The sequence below is a fragment of the Rhagoletis pomonella genome, unplaced genomic scaffold (genome assembly GCF_013731165.1).
Source record: "Rhagoletis pomonella isolate Grant_MI unplaced genomic scaffold, Rhpom_1.0 Rhpom_scaffold_00001, whole genome shotgun sequence".
NCBI lineage: Eukaryota > Metazoa > Arthropoda > Insecta > Diptera > Tephritidae > Rhagoletis > Rhagoletis pomonella.
The window spans coordinates 8,139,584-8,152,384 of record NW_023458555.1 but is presented as its reverse complement, the minus strand read 5'-3'; positions in this window follow the sequence as shown (position 1 = coordinate 8,152,384).

The following is a 12,801-nucleotide window of genomic DNA, read 5'->3' as shown; positions in this document are numbered from 1 at the left end:
TATATATATATATATATATATATATATATATATATATATATATATAAAACTGCTGTGCTATGGCTGTTGTATGCGAACGAACGAACGAACGAACGTATCTACTCATAGCAGCGATTTCGAGCATTATTTGCGCTACATGCCATTCCGTGCCGAGACACGCTTCGCCCGTTTCGTTCGCCCATTTGCTCTGTACTTTCCAACAATTCATTCGTTCGTTCGCTTTGGTGTTCTGTGCCATGGTTGTTTGCTGTGGTGGCTAGCTGGCTGGCTGGCTCCCCTACTTCTGGCTTCGTGCTTTGGATTGTGTTTGCCTGGCGCGTATTGTGGCTTCTACTTTAGATGCTTCCCGCACATAAAATTCAATTCAATTCTAAGCGTTAAAGAAACTTTCTTAATGCTTTGTTGGGTATGCGCACTCAGGAAAAGCTTCTTTGGTTAAATATGCAATGGCAGAAATTTCAATTCATTCTTGCTTTTTGCGATTCCAAAGGGATAGGGACGCGCTTAGATGAGATTAGGAAAACATATGGACGATAATAAACAAGATCAAAGAAAGGAGAAAACATGTCATACGAGTGTTGATCTACAAGAAAAAAAATTACATATGAAAGGGCCCGGTAGAAATGAATATCAACCAACATTGGAGTCTTTACTTTCACAGCGTGGATTTAAAGGATATGAAATGCTTCTCCTTCGAACTATTTCGGATTTTTAAAGATTTGTATCGCAGTTGGACATCACACGAGGTCGAGCACGAGTAATTCCAGCTCCAATGCTTGCTTTATTCGCTAGTTCTACCTTAAAGTTCCTATCGAAGTTAGTGATTCCGCAAATGTCATCTCTTGGGAGTTAGGTCTCTAGGGTAGTTGAGTCATGAGAGACTCCATATTTAAGGATGATATGACTTTTCCTCTTCCAAATGAATGTCCGAGGGTTACAGCCCCAAAATTTCCCTGCAAAGCGTTTGCATACAAACCATTAGTGCTCTTGTGGCTATGGATGTCGTCACATCGACGCACTTCTTCTGTGAGAATTTTACGTCGAGCGTGATGTCCAAAAATCTCACTTAGACCAGCCGACTTCGGTACCATCGAAACCTATAGTTCTTATTCCCGGGAGGGTTCTTCTCTACTATAGTGATCGCTTTTGCCGGATTAATGTTAAGAACTTTATCCACACACTATTGTTTCGTTACCTTTGGTGTCCTCTGGATTATATCACCGAAAGGTTTTTTTTTATCCACCTATGAAGGGTACCTGTGCGCCTGTTTTTTCTAGCGCCTGGCATACCGCTTCATACGAGGTGTTGTCGAAGGTTCCTTCTGCATCGAGGAAGGCACAGAAAACAACTTCCCCGGAGTCAAACGCACTTTGGATTGCTGTAGTTAGCTAATATAGGGCTGTCTCCGTGGATCTTCCGGCCCTGTGCGCGTGTTGGCTACAAAGTAGCGGGCTAACTTTCAGGGTGTTTGAGACCTGATGCGAATAATCAGCATCTTCGACATCTGTTCAGGGAATAAGAATCGAGCAATAGCTTTATGTATTTTCAAAAGAGTGGTCCAACACGACTACGTAAAAAATGGAAAATTTGTCAGCCATCTATTTCTAGACTCCAAAACAGTTGATAGCCGGTAGTTGACATCAAAATCTGGGCAAAAGGACATGCACCTCATTTGCTTACTAACTGAAGTCTTTATGGTGCTATGCATTTAAATTAGTTATGCACCTAGACAGGTCAAACTTAAGTCCATTGTTATGCTCGATATGGTTTGCCTCCTCCGAGTGTCCTTTGTGATCCTTTCTCAGCTGTACAAAAAAAATCTACACTAACCCTCTCTGCATTCAGTTTTCTTTTCTTGCTGACTTTTCCTTTTACTTCTCTTCCCTCGAATTTTCAACGGCTATGTGTCAGCTTTAGCCCGCTATCTTGGTCATTCTTCAAGACAATACGTATGCAGTTGATATCCTTGCTCACCATGTATAATCTTTTTTTTTTGTGATTTTTTCTCAAGCTTTACCAACATTTAATTCGATTTTTATTATATCTTCACGCTCGAAGCATCCAAAAGAAAGTTTTCACAATTCGAAATCATTTCAAGGAGCAAGAAAGGATACCTACTATAAGTATATGTACTTATGTACAACAAATGTACATACATACATATATGTATAAAAATGTAGTCCCACGGTTTTAGAGCTTCAGACAATTTGCGCCCTGCCCTGCTTGCCACATCACAAAGTTTGCTCAGCGCCACAGAAACATAAAAAAAGCGAAAACTCGCCGCAAAAAGTTGCTGGTTTCTTACTGCTGCTGCTGTTTTGGTTCCTGTTGTTGGCATCACCAAGCACCAAGCACCAAGCACCAGAGCTGTTTAAGCATTCCACCATCACGAGTAGCTGCTGGCGGATTGTTGGCTTTAGTTGCGTCATGTGTTTGCATGTGTGTGCGGCGTATGTATGTATGTAAGTATTGAGTGGCGTGAAATGGATGAAATAACAGTTCAGAAGTGTTGCACAAAGTTGGATGGCGTCGGCGGCAACAAAGTTGCTGCTACTACTCCTGCTGCTCTTGCTGTATATTGGTGGGTGGGTAACAGCAGCGCTTGAAAGTTGGCAGGAGGTAGGAGGTATTGTAGATAGCAGCAGGGCGGGCACTCAAATATATAACTTTTTCACTATTTGCCGGCAAATGTTGCCGCAACACGACATCCGCTGCTGGTATGATTTTTTGTATATAATTTTCTTAATCTCTCCACCCTCTTCTCTAATGAATTATGCTTTTCGCTATTCGCTACGCTTGGCTTTCGATGTCGGGGTTTTGCTTTTGGCTCTAGACTTGATTCTGTGCGAATGTTTTCACAAGAGTTCGGTTTATCTTTTTCTCTTATTGTTGGTCTTACACTCGGTTTTTGTTAGATTGCCGCGATTTTTTTTTCGTGCATACATACATATTTACATATACAAGCATGTAGGCGTAAGATATTTTTCACAACTTAATTGTGCTTGTGCTCGCAACTGGAAAAAAAAATAAAATAAAAATAAAAAATAGATAACAATAAAAGTGGTTAGAATAATACAAAAATATTCAGTCAGTATTTCAAAATTGTTCACTAAGCCGGATAATGATTGATATCTTTATACTTTTACATATTGTCAGCTGAGTGGAAGATCGCCCCATCCCCGTTGCCGCTTCGAAAACACCGTATCTCAATATAAATTCAATATATGACGAGATGGGACTGGTACGTTTTTAAGTCTTTTGCTGAGATGAGGATTCTTCAACCCAATTCTGAAAAAGTGCGTTTTTCAACTCCTCAAATTTACAAGGTTTAGTTATAGCGTAACTCCAAAGGTGTTTACCTTTCTAGGGTTGAAAAGGAGAGATTTTCATGAGTGGAAATAATTTCGCATGATCAATTTGAGAAAAAGTTAGCTTTTCACCTGCTGTTGTGAACGTGAAAATCATGCCTTATAAAGGATTTTGCAATGACGGCGGCCAGAGGGAGGAAGGTATCAACGAAAATCTTTGTTTTTTTTTTTATTTGAAATGCCCCCGAATGCCACTATGCAATAAATAATATCGCTGTAAGTTTCTGCCCCGGCTCGTTATGGTAGTACGGAACTCGCCAAAATAGATGTGGCTGAATTTGAGCCATGTTCACTCCATGTTCGTGCGGAATGTGCATAGTGGCATCCGCTATGTGGTGCCATCCATGATGATTTGGTACTTCAATTTATTTCAAAGGAACTTAATAATAATAATAATAGATTGGCGCTTACACATATGTTAGTGTTTGGCCGAGCTTCTCCTCCGATTTGTGGCGTGCGCCTTGATGTTGGCACACAAAGCGGAGGGACCTACAGTTTTACGCCGACTCCGAACGGCGATTGTATTTTTATGAGAAGCTGTTTTTCATGGCAGAAATACACTCGGAGGTTTGCCATTGCCTGCCGAGGGACGACCGCTGTTAAGAAAAAAAACCGTTTTCTATATTTGTTTGATGTTGCTTTGACTAGGGCTTGAACCCAGGCATTGTGGAGTGGAAGCGCGCACTGCTTACCACTACACCACAGCGGCCGACAAAGGAACTTGAAAATGCAAAAAATGCAAAAATGTTCGGCGGAGCACATTCGAAAGATGCTCTTGGCCTATGCTATCAGAATTTAAATATGTATTCAGTGTACTTTTTTTTACTAATTTTCCATCCCCAAGTAGACAATGAATAAGCCGTTTATAAGCGCTACTTCGATAGTTTACTATTTAATTGCTGAACTCTTTAAATTTAGTGCCTAAATATTAAACTATTCTAAAATAATAAGAGCGCACAGTACCATGCCAAGCTGCTATAAAATATTTTATACAATTTATGAATTTTTTTTTTAGCAGCAAAAAAATAAAAATAATTTCCTCTTTGCAGCTGCTTTCACCATTCCTCTGTTGGTTCATTGATTTCTTTTACCAGCAGCAATTTCTAACATCCGGGGGCAGCAAAAACATTAAATTAAATTTGATATCCTCTTCATTTGCCCCACAACGGCCGGCTTACTAGAAGCTCTACAGCATTACAACAATTTTCTTTATTTTCCACTACTTACTGCTTGTGTTCCATTGCAGCGAAAGGTGCAAATAAACACTCTCTGTTACATCCTTCTTTCACTAGCTACCAGTAGCTGTCTAAGCAGAGAGTTTTCCTTAGGATTCTACTATCCGTTCTTTAGTTACTGAACTACTCCAGCACCGTTGGTTGCCATGTGACTTTATGTGAACCATCTGGCCAAGAATGATGCTTTCGTTCTTCCGCCTTTTCGTCCACTCGACCGCCAGCCTGCCTGCCTACCTGCCTACCTGCCCACAATTCGCTATCTGCTTCCACTGACATTTCCGTCGTCGTGCCAACCTATTGAGTAAAGTACCGGCATCTATGTATGTACTACGGCTGCACTTGACTGACTGCATAAGTGTTTGCATTGTTATTGCTTTTGTTGTCAGCACTCGGCGCTCGTTGGCTTCGTTTTCTTTGTTTTCTTTGTTTGTTTGCTATAGTGTTTGTTGGCGCGAAATTGTGCTGTAGGTGCTAATAATAGCCTTCGGAGTAGGACAACAGCTGAACAGTTGAAATTTCTCGCTCTTGTTTTGCTGCGCTGACCATTATTGTTGTTAAGTGCTTGGCAGCGCAAAATCAGAAAGCTTGGTGAGGTGAAATGGGTTGAAAATTATGCGCCCGATAAGGCGTTGGTGTTTAGCGCTGATGCTGCTGCTGTTGCTGCTGCTGTTGCTGCGTCTGTGAAAGTGCTGGCTTAATGTACGCGACACAACAACAACAATGCCACATGCTGTTACTACTCGAAAGTGGCATTTGTGGCATGCATCACAGCCATGCTATATATATAAAAAAATGTTGTACTCGATTGTTTTCGTCCTTTTTTTCTTGTTTTTTCTTCTTCTTCCGTTTTTCAATATTACTTGCTCGCCAACCATGGCAAACATTTTTGCAATTGATTTCCTTTGTTGCTGTCGTGTCTGTCTTTGTTGGCAGTTAATTTTTATTTTTGCCATACAATCGACCGACACTCCACTGCATTAATTTGTGGCAGCATTGAGCATATGTTGTTGGCACTTTATGTACATAGTTTTTTTTTTTTATATCGATGTTTTGTTTTCATTCTGCTTTTCATAATCATTCACCCGTACTCCGTACCTTGTCGTTGTCGCCGCCTCCGTCTGGCTGAGGGCAGGTTGTTTACTTGCCTACTGTTTTTTTTTTTTTTTTATAAAATTGTTGACTGTTGAGCCTAATTGCAAAACCTCAGCGCTCTTCTTGTTGTTATTAATTTTTTTTATTTATAATTTTTTCCCCCGCTAACCTAACTCGTTTGGTGCTTTGTTGGCTGTTAGTGTGTTTCAATGTCATTTGATTTGTTTGCTTCATTATTTTTCATTATTTCTTGTTGCACTTTTGTGAGTACATAGTCCTTTTTATGTGTTTGTTATTAGCTGTTGTTCTTATTTACTTTCCCTGTTTTTTTTTTTAATTTTTTTTTCGTTCTAATTGCAATCAACTGTAATTCACGTTTTTGCTCTTGACGTGTGTTGCAAGTTGCCAAAGCCTAGCCTAAGCCACAACACTCACGCTCCTCCTCTCTGCTGCCCTTTATTCATTAAATTCTGGCCATATTCAGCTGCCGTAACTTTCTGTGTTTGCGGTCATTTTGCCGCAAAAAAGTTGTACTTTTCTGCTTTGCGAAACATTGTTCAACTGTGTTGTATGTTGTCACAAAATCCATAGTCCATTATTTGATTGCTGGTGGGCAGAGGAAATTAATTTAATTTTCTAAAGAACGGAACTTAGTGGGTGTTGGCGCATGGCAGTATTGAAAACATCTAACGGTTTGATCTGTCAATTTGAAAGTTTGTACTAGTACTTGCTGTTTTTTAAAAGCTTCATCAAGTGGTAGAAATATTTGAGGATTCCATTTCGGTTTGGCTGCTTTTTTTTTGGTGGCTTGGCCTGCTTAAATTTGGACGTAGAAAAGAGCTTAAAAAATTTTAAATGGCCCAAAGGCTTTATAGGCGCGTCAGCCTATACATAAATACATATGTATTTTTAAAAGCGAAAGTTTACTTGAAAAAGGCATTCTGGGAAGACATTGCAAAAGCTCAACTGTTTTATGGTAAATTCGAGCGCTGATGCTGTTGTTGTTGTTTTACCAGCATCAATCCCCAAATTGGCTGCCACTCGTCCTTGACTTCTATAGTCTGAGTTCCTAGTAGCGTGCGGCTTCCCTCGGTTCAGCTGCGCGCCTGAGCGACGCTGTTATCACATGGTGGTCAAGTGACTACACTCTCCGGATCAATACTGATTTCACCCACTACGGTGATGTCGGTCTGTCTACATTTTAGGTTATGATTGAGCTGATTTGGTCTACGATAGCTTAACAAAAACTGTTTGCTATGTTGTTGTGATGTTTTACCTCCAGCATTTCCGGTTCAGCTTATATAGATGGATTTGGGACGACATTATTAGGCATTCCCTCCCTGGTGTTTCGGAGAGCGTAGTTTTAGCAGATGAGTGGATGACTTCACGGAATCCCTATGGTCCCATGACCCACCCACACTGGACATGCCTTGTGTGCCTTGGTCTCTAGTGCGAGGTTGTCAATCAAGGTTTTGGGCCCGTCGAGTTTAAGCCGCACCTTAATAATAATAATAATAATAATAGATTGGCGCTTACACATATGTTAGTGTTTGGCCGAGCTTCTCCTCCGATTTGTGGCGTGCGCCTTCACTGTTGAGGAAATTTTAAAAAATGCCTAAAGGTATGCAACCATTTGTTTTTTGAAATCAACTCCAAACCACACTCGAACGTTGAAAGAAAATGTGAACGTACTTGGTACATATATGTGAAGTAATTTGATCGAAACAAAGTAATTTATGCTGTAATGTAAACAGAGTTTGAAGCGGTCTTCATTAGACAGTTTTTGGCTAGACCTCTGCAGGTATCGAACCCGCATCATCGAAGTGTGCACGCTCGGCAACGCTAACCGCGGAGCTAAGCACAACCTGTAAATACTTGTTGCTTATCCATTTCCACCTGTCAAGTGCGACTTATTCGCCGCTATGTAAACTTGACATAATTCAACATTTTTCGTAGTCCTTCCATAGTTGCGAGCATTTAAGTGATTTTATGCGCTTTTCATTGAATTTCTGGAAGGTATCGATTTAAAAAAAACTATAGGAATTTGATGGATTGTAGTTCTTTGAAGAGCCTTTGTATGTGTTTCCAAATCTTCAGCTCTCTCCACAATTTTCATATTTCCATATTCTTAATAATTTATATGCCATCATTATTTTTGATTTCCTTTTTTGCTTAGGTTATTTTTAAAAATTATACACAAAACATACATACATACATACATACACTCGCCTGCATTCACCTCTCGCCCATTTCGATTTATGTATGTATGTTTGTACTTCAAACAATTAACCTACACCAAAGTAAAGCACATTGTGCCAGCGCAGCACTCGTAGATATCTACTTAATACAAGTGGGTTCCTTTTGCTCAAAAAGCCGGTCATAAAATGCCAAACATTTGATGGTAAAAAAAAAAAAATCTCGAACCTGTTCTTTCGCTTGCTGCTTTGCGGTAGCCAAACGACCGAGAGCCCAACTAACTGCCTGCGTGTGCTTGTGCTCGTGCGCTTGTCTGCCATTTTCGCTGTTGTCTTACTGCCACCATTAAATTCAAATGACCCTTTTAATAGGGCAAACAAAAGCCAATGAAAACAGGAAATCTCTAAGCATTAAAGATTCTTCGGGCACACTTGGTTGCCTTCTGCCTGCAGTAATGCCTTTGAAGAGGAGGCGCGTCAGCTGTATGTATATGTTGGATGATGGACCACAGAGCTATGCGGTGATTTAAGTTGGGTTAAGTTGAGTTGAGTTGAGTCGAAGTGAAGTTTAATGCCGTTGGCGGCGAAGTTGCCGCAACCACATGGTTGTGGCGCGTAGGACAGAGAACTAAACAACTAAACCCATTCGGTTGGAATGCGTGGCATTTAATCACAACAACACAGCAGCAAGCAAGCGGGGGGGCAGTCAGTGTGGCAGGAAAGCCATTGTGTCGACAATAATTTTGCAATGGAGCCAGGCATCGGTGCCAGCAACACAAACAGCTGGTGGTCTGATATTTTGCTGCTGGTATGGCTATTTGTTAATCAGCCATTTGTTGGTGTGGCGGCGCACAGCTGACTCGACACGAGTAACTAAATTGCTCACTGACTAACTGAGACGGGCAAATGGTTGATCGGCCGGCGGCAAACGATGGTTGCTATTGAGATTAGCACAGAATGTTGAATAAAACATGCTGCAGCAGATTAAAGTGTTGCCATTGCAGACAGTTTATTCTTATGCACATGACTTTGTTGCACCGCACTTTAAAAAAAGTGTTGTGAGTTGAACTCGAACTCCGCATATGCTTAGCAAGCAGCCAGCAGTGAGTGGAGCAGCAGCAGCAGCAGCAGCAGCAGCAGTCAAGTAATTTCTCACTTTATATGCGAATGGTTTCGTAAGCACTCAGCAGCATTCATACGTAGTTATATACATATGTATGTATGTTCATAAATGCAGTTCTGTGTCAAATTTTTATTTTTAGTTTTCATTCTCCCTTTGTTTAGTGATGCTTGCACAAATATGTAATTCCACTTAAATAGCTGAAACACGCAGCGCACCATTGTAGTTCGTGTTCTTCGAGGCATAAACAGCTGATGTTGTATGCAGGCCGTGTTTCTGCGGATGTCATAAAATGCAACACTGAGCTTCAACAAAACACAACGCTACGAAGTTGATGTTCACACTCGTTGCCTGCCGTACGGCATGTCAGATTTGCGCGCGCTGTTGAGCCATTAAAGTTTCGCTTCACACCAGGAACATGGTTTAGTTTTGTTTGGTGGGTGGTGTGTGGTGGAGTTGGGCGTCGGACATTAAAGTACTGCCAATGTTATGGCTGCTTGGGTCTGTACTACTGCATTGTAAGCAGTTCTATAGAAGGCAGCGTAGAGTTTGCATAATTGTCGATTTTACTATGTTTGGCCCACATTGTATGGCAACTTTGCAATATTTATTTCTTTCTACGGCGGCCCTGTTTGTTTCTGAACACAATTCAAGCACTCTCATTCATATGCCCTTTATACTCCTTATTTCCGTATTCTATTCCATATTATGTTTTCGAAGCTGCGAGTTTCTAGTTGTTACAATTTCCATAAAATATTAACTCCGCTGATGATTGCAAACCACTTAATCGCACATAAACACCAGCGCAAAACGGAGTTAAACTTTAGTGGTTTGTTATGCCATTTGGCGCTCTATTTATGTCGCCTAATTTCCTGAAAATAGAGCTAATAAGTTTTTCTTAATGATGTTAGAAAATCTTAAATAAATAATGGTCGATCTTACAATCGCCAAGTAATCAGAAGTTTTTTGAGAATGGTCTATTCTGTTGTCAAGCGTTGCCGGTTATGATTTATTACGACGGCTCAGAAAGAAGTGGACGAATATTGCCTCTAACCTTACTGCCCTTACAACTTTTCGGGAAGCTTTAGGCAAGCTGCAATGTAGTAAAGACTAAATGTTTGGCCAAAATGGGGAGTCACCACGTTCGGTCACATGAAGATCCTTCAAAGCAGAGCTCGCGCAACTTCTAAGATGGTCGGAAGAACCCTCACTTGTGGAACAACTGGACAAATCTGTCCCAGCTCCGAAAAGAAAGGATCCGACGCTTTCATTCGTTTTGAAAGCCGTCTACTAAGGCAACGGGCCACTGATTGATAGGAAGGCATGCCAGAATGGGCTTGCCGTCAAATGACTTCTGCTGAAGCTGCCGCTATGAGGAAGAAATTGAGATTTTGAAACACTATCACTATCGAGCAGACGCTCATTTCACATCACCTCTTTGACCGTTTGGCGGACCTAAGCGAAGCAGGCATTCATGAATTCTTGCGCCTCATTAACCTAAAACATGTTTCGACTTCTAGACCAATGGACGGGATCGAATAGGAGCTCTGAATTGGTATCACAACGGGCCAACTGGGCCTAAGTGTGCCTCCCCAACAAGCCGCTTTAATCGATTCTAACCTCACCCTGCCTTGTGTCAGATAATCCCACAATCGTTGTCGCCAAGTTCAGCTAAGGAGAGGTACAGGAAGTGTGCAACTTCCACCGGGTCTGCCCATAGGGATAGGGGCGTTAGCTGGAGCTGAAGAGGTGCCGTGAGTCATGTGGCGACTCTCCGCTTTCCGGGCAATCATGGAGTACATTTGCATTCACTCTGATCAGGCGTGAGTTTAGACAGAGCGAAGTTGGGCTATTGTGGTGCGAGTCTCTCTAGCCAGATAAAGTTCTGTCTCGTCCATGCCGGATGGTTGTGTGCCCAAAATTATTGCCCGTGTCGGGTCCAGTGGTTGTCATACCTACATATGTACGTCTAGACCTCGTCCTTGGGTTCGCATATAGTATATGCCTTTTGGCGTACCCGGCTGGAAGTTCCGCATAAAGCAAGTGCCTTAAATCATAAATATTAAATAAATATACATATCTGTATGGATGTATGTTTGTGTACATATACCGCGAAATCACCAGTTTGACTTGGTTTTCGGAGCCACATTCTGCTTGCTTCTTTTTACATCAAAAGTCTAAATGCTGAATAGCTTTAATTCAAACATCCTTCAAATGCCTTTCTCTTCCTTCGAAAAATTTGCTCTCATTCTAAGTATACATACATATTTGTATTCCGTTTGCAATATGCAAACCATACGTTCTTGCCACATGTGCATTGTGTGCATGCGAACAAATGTATCACTTTTTCCAATACTAAAGAAATCAACCCGCTTTTATTTGTATTAAACTTTTTTCATGTCACACAATGCGACATCCAACTCAAGCACTCTCAAATGTTTTTTCCCTATTCAATGTTATAGTATGTATGATTTCCAATTCACTGCTTTCGGTCAATAAAACATCGATATGGACAGAAATGGATTCTCGTTTTCTTCGTATACTAACACATCCCTATTTCATAAATGCTTTTGACTTTCCAATGTGAATCACTTATGGTGGGTGAATAAATATATCTCCAATGACATTTTGTGAAAATGCTCTGCCAGCTCAAATTTGTGTTTCACTCATTTTCTTTATTTTCTTGCCTTCTTCGGTCGCCCAGCCAGCCACCCACTTAATCAAAGAAACCATTGATTTTTGACGTATGAGTACACATACTATGTAATACTTCACATTCTTTCTTTTGCGTGTGATTTTTCAATGCTGCGTGTAGCTTTGTCTGTGACTCTTACAAGTTGGCAATAAAAAATGTAAAAAATTAATCTTTCCATTGCCTTTTCTATTTACTTACTACTCCACCACCACTGCTCGACTGTTGCCCACATTTCGCCGGTTTAACGTTGTACATACATATGTGTACTATGTGTGTGTATGCCTCGGTTTGTTGGGTCTTTTGGCCGGTCACATTATTGATGGCATTTGTTGCCTTTGGCACTCCTCAGCAATAATTCTTTCACGTCTACATACTCAAACCACGCTCTACTAATATCACTCCTTTTGCTGGTCTCTCTGCGCTGCTTGCCCTCCTGCGCTTCTTCTGCACTCTTCAAAGTATCGAGCAACGAATCGAGTGCTGTGCTGCTGCTGCTTAAGTTGTTCCAAATCAAAGTCAGTCGCGACGCTCGCTCGTACATATACTTTTTCATGCTTTGTTGGGGTTGGGGTGGCTGTCTTTAACCTGACTTCAGTTGGGACTTTTTTTTCTTTTTATTGCATTTAATTTTTTTTTATTACTTTTTGTCTTTCTTGGGGCACTTGGGCTCGATTGTGCTGTGCTGTGCTTGCTGCTGCTCTTTTCTCAAGAGTCTGCAGAGTGCAGAGATATGATAACTGTGCGCATAAGTAGTGAAAGAAGTAAATAAATACACAAACATATGTACGGTGGTAGGTGTGTGGTGAGTGTCGAGCACTTTTGTGCAGGCGTACATAGTACGTTTGTGTGTGTATGGATGACTTTACATTTAAACTTTTGGCGCGCAAACTTTTTTTTTATCATTGCAACAGCTAGCAAGCACTTCGACATACAGACATTTATGGGGATGTATGGGGATGTGCTTCAGCCACGAAACATACATAGAGGTTGGTGTTGAATTGACTGTTCGAGTTGTGCTTTGCCGCGAGGAAACAGCTGAAGTGGTGCACCATTTGTGCGACAGCTGATTCTGCAGGTTTTGCTTTGTTGTTTTTTT